This window comes from Dermochelys coriacea, chromosome 2 (genome assembly GCF_009764565.3).
Source record: "Dermochelys coriacea isolate rDerCor1 chromosome 2, rDerCor1.pri.v4, whole genome shotgun sequence".
Classification (NCBI taxonomy): domain Eukaryota; kingdom Metazoa; phylum Chordata; order Testudines; family Dermochelyidae; genus Dermochelys; species Dermochelys coriacea.
The window spans coordinates 146559807-146564714 of NC_050069.1; the positions used below are offsets into that span (position 1 = coordinate 146559807).

The 4908-nt window shown below is 43.0% G+C and overlaps 1 pseudogene; it reads left to right on the forward strand.

The window, feature by feature from the left end:
- Positions 1 to 1018: 1018 nt before the first annotated feature.
- On the forward strand, positions 1019 to 4085 carry LOC122458485 (annotated as a pseudogene).
- The last annotated feature ends 823 nt before the right edge of the window (positions 4086 to 4908 follow it).

A 4908-nucleotide genomic window follows, 5' to 3' on the forward strand; every position in this document is an offset into this window, starting at 1 on the left:
CAAATGCGGTTATATCGTAGCGCTTGGCTGTAGACAATGGATCGAGTGGTATGATCTGGATGAAAGCTAGACGCATGTAGGTAGGAATAGCGGTCAGTAGGTTTCCGATATAGGGTGGTGTTTATGTGACCATCGCTTATTAGCACCGTAGTGTCCAGGAAGTGGATCTCTTGTGTGGACTGGTCCAGGTTGAGGTTGATGGTGGGATGGAAATTGTTGAAATCAATCAGATTGACAGAGCCAGAAGAGTACCCAGAAGTCACCTACTACAGGACAGGCCCAACAAAGAAAACAACAGAACGCCACTAGCCATCACCTTCAGCCCCCAACTAAAACCTCTCCAACGCATCATCAAGGATCTACAACCTATCCTGAAGGACGAGAATACAGACTAACACGGCTGCTACTCTGAAACCTGTGATTATGCAAGGCACTGAATTTAGCCGTATAGAGTGGAAATACTGAAGGTAAAAAATCCATTCCGATGAAGTGAGCTGTAGCTCACGAAAGCTTATGCTAATAAATTTGTTAGTCTCTAAGGTGCCACAAGTACTCCTTTTCTTTCTGATATTCTTGTTAACTGCTGGAATTAGCCTACCTGCTTGTCACCATGAAAGGTTTTCCTCCTTTCCCCCCCCTGCTGTTGGTGATGGCTTATCTTAAGTGATCACTCTCCTTACAGTGTGTATGATAAACCCATTGTTTCATGTTCTCTGTGTGTGTGTATATAAATGTCTCCTCTGTTTTTTCCACCAAATGCATCCGATGAAGTGAGCTGTAGCTCACGAAAGCTTATGCTCTAATAAATTTGTTAGTCTCTAAGGTGCCACAAGTACTCCTTTTCTTTTTATAAGAACAGCAGTACTTGTCTGAGTAAAGGATGGGATCCTGGCTATGCTGCTATTGATGTCAATGGCAACATTTCCATTGATTTCAATGGGAAGTGAGATCACACCCTGACACATGAATATACCACCCTGCCAAATTGCAGTCAGGGATTGCTTAGTTCTAATTATTGCATGAACAAATTGGTAAACAATCAAACAGTATGAAAAATATACTTGTACTATATATCCCTCTGAATCTGGGCACTTGGTAATTTCTGGTCTCTTGAATAAATAATGTCTATTTATTGTGTGGTACTGCAGTTCCCATGATTCAGATAAAATGAAGGAGAATGATTTAAATGATTCAGGTGTATGATCCCATGCAGCATGCGGAAGACAAAGAAATGGAACATTTCTACAAAGAGCTAGAGGAGGCAATACAGAAAGGGTCCACCTATACAATCATTCAAGGGGACTGCAGTGCAATAATAGGTGGAAAGAAGAGTGAGAATAAAAAATACATGGGAAAATTCAGTAAAGGTATAAGAAATGATCGTGGCATACGTCTGGTTGCATTCACAGAGGCAAGCCATCTCCACATAATGAACAAAATATTTCAAAAAGAACAATTGCATTGGACATGGAAAAGCCCAGATGGAGTCACACTGAATCAGACTGATTATGTATTGATGGATACAAGAAAAATCTTCAATGATGTAGCGACAATAGGAGAATGAATTATTTGCAAAGCTCAGACCATCCTATGTTGTGCTCAAAACTATGCGTTGACAATGCCTACAAAGACCGCATCAAGAGAAGCCAGAAACTGAAGCAAAAATGGCACTTCAACAAAGAAGCATTTGCACAGGAAGTGAGTGAAATGGACCTTGAGTATAATGTCAACAAGGACATTGATAAGGACTATGGAGAGTTTCTCTCTCAGATAATCTCACCAGCTAAGAAGGCAAAGACATTGAAAACACTGGGATGCAAGCAGAGGATCACTGAGGAAACGGAATCTGATGGCGAGGAGGATGCGCATGAAATTAGAAGGAAAAATGGGTGAAAAATACAAAACACTGTGCAAAGAAATTTGCATGAAGATCAAAGAAGACTCTGAAGATTTTAGAAAGAAGAAATTGAAAGAGGCGGTCGGAAAGAACAAGCGTCTGAAGAAGGTAAAAAGAGATGTTAGGCTGAAACAGATTATCCCACAGAGCTGAAAGATTAAAATAGTCAAAGGACATTGGAAAGGAGCAAGATGAAGGAAATATGTACAAAATTCTACAATGATCTCTACTCCTTGTATGTCATAGTCCAGCATACACTGCTGCAGCAGGCTAGAGAAGAAGTTTCCGACATTACGTGGGAAGAAATTGAATACACAGTTCATAACATAAAGAGAGGGAAGAGCCCGGGAGTGGATGATATTTGGCCAGAATACCTCGAAGCAGGGGAAGATACTCTCTTCAAAGCATTGGCGCAATGGTTGACCATCTCCATCAATAACAAGCATATTCCAGATGCATGGAAGAAATTGAAAACAATACTATTGATGAAGAAAGGTGATTCAGAAGAACTGAGCAACTATCATCTGATCACACTCCTCTCACAAGTGTATAAGGACTTCACCCACATCACACTCAATCAGATTAAGAAGGATCTTGAAATTCACGATAGCAGAGAACAAGCTGGTTTCCGCTCAGGGTATTCAACAATTGATCACATTTACTCAGCTCGGCAGCTCATCAAAAAATGCAAGGAATCATAGAATATCAGGGTTGGAAGGGACCTCAGGAGGTCATCTAGTCTAACCTCCTGCTCAAAGCAGGACCAATCCCCATTTTTTGCCCCAGATCCCTAAATGGCCCCCTCAAGGATTGAACTCACAACCCTGGGTTAAGCAGGCCAATGCTCAAACCACTGACCTATCCCTCCTCCCATTGTGTATTGCATTTGTCGACTACAAAAAAGCATTTGACTCAGTGTAAATTAACACTGTACTCAACACACTCAATGAAATCTGAATCGACCCAAGGTAAATTGACCTGCTGAAAGAAATTAACTGCAATTGTTTGACAGAGATAACATTATTCAATGTCCCCTGCATTACTGTTATACATCGAGGAATCAGACAAGGTGACACAGGGCATGGCTACACTGGAAACTTGAAAACGCTGTTGCGGGAGCGCTCCTGCAGCAGCGCTTAGAAGTGCGAGTGTGATTGCGTGCGAGAGCTGGGAGAGAGCTCTACCAGCGTCCTAGTAATTCACCTCCAAGAGGGTTTTAGTTCCGAGCACTGGGAGCACGGCTCCCAGCACTTGGAGCCTGTTTACACTAGCGCTTTAAAGCACTCTGACTTGCTGCGCTCAGGGGGGTGATTTTTCACACCCGTGAGCCAGCAAGTTAGAGCGCTATAAAATATAAGTGTAGCCAAGCCCCCAATCTCACTAAAGCTATTTGTAGCAATACTGGAATCACTGTTTAAGAAATTGAACTGGGAAAAAGAAATCAGAACTGATGGTAACGCATCTTCTCTTTGCTGATGACTGGTAATATTGGCAAAGGGCACAGCAGACCTGGAGAACAAATTGCAGCAACAGCAAACACTTTTGCATGATATCGGGTTGGAAGTGAATATGTTGAAGTGGATGCAGAATAAGCATTATGCAGCAGAAATCATCACTATAAATGGGAAAGTAATCGAGGAGGTCGACAAATATTTATCTGGGACAGCAACTGAACAGACTCAACTCATTCAAAGGGTAATGCAGTAGGAGGAGAAAGGTGTGGTAGGCAAGTTTCAACAAAATAAAGACATCTCAAATGGATGACGAACTGCCCATGAAGAAAAGGAGAGAACTGTTTAATTCCACTGTTCTGCCAGCAATGATATACAGAGTGGAAAGCTGGTCAACAACAAAAGTGGAGGAAGAAAAATTCAGTGTCACCCAGAGAGCAATGGAAAGGCAAATGTGTAAGATATCACTCCATGAACACATACCTAATGAGATCAGAAGGCATACAGACGTGACCGATGTAATGCAGGTGATGTACAACGCAAATCAGAGATGGGTGGGTCAGGTAGACCAAAGGAAGACAATAAATGGACAACCTGCATCAGTGATTGGAGCCCATAGACCACAAGCAACCGTTGGGCAGTCCAAAAATGTGCTGGGCCGATCCCATGACAAAATTCTTTGGCCAGAAATGGAAAGAATGTGCTTGCAACAAAATGGAATGATGTGGTGTCAACTTGCATTCGTGGAGAGACGGACGAGGACAAGCCAGACAAAGGTGGCTGCTTTATCTTTTAAGCAATATGCTTTAAATTTTTTATGATAAGTTTACTGACAGAACAAAATGTTCCTTATAACTCAGTTGTCTGGGTGGCACCCCCTTCTGGCCTGCGAGGCCCTGACTACTCCACTGTGTGTCCCTGATGGTTGGGCGTTGCCCCTCACAGATCCAATATTGTGGCACCTGAGCCCTCAAACCAAGGCACACTAGGAGGTCTATCCCTTCTGGGGTGTTAGAGTCCAAACAAAGGAAAACAATAAATCAGGGGCATCCGAGGATGTGTTGGATGGACTGAGCTATTCCGCTTCAGGCTTTTCCCTGTGTGCTAGTCCCTTAGAATTATAGAATATCAGGGTTGGAAGGGACCTCAGGAGGTCATCTAGTACAACCCTCTGCTCAAAGCAGGACCAATCCCCCACTAAATCATCCCAGCCAGGGCTTTGTCAAGCCTGACCTTAAAAACCTATAAGGAAGGAGATTCCACCACCTCCCTTGATAAGCCATTCCAGTGCTTCACCATCCTCCTAGAGAAAAAGTTTTTCCTAATATCCAACCTAAACCTCCCCCATTGCAACTTGAGACCATTACTCCTCGTTCTGTGATCTGCTACCACTGAGAACAGTCTACATCGATCCTCTTTGGAATCCCCTTTCAGGTAGTTGAAAGCAGCTATCAAATCCCCCCTCAATCTTCTCTTCCGCAGACTAAACAATCCCAGTTCCCTCAGCCTCTCCTCATAGGTCATGTGTTCCAGTCCCCTAATAATTTTTGTTGACCTCCG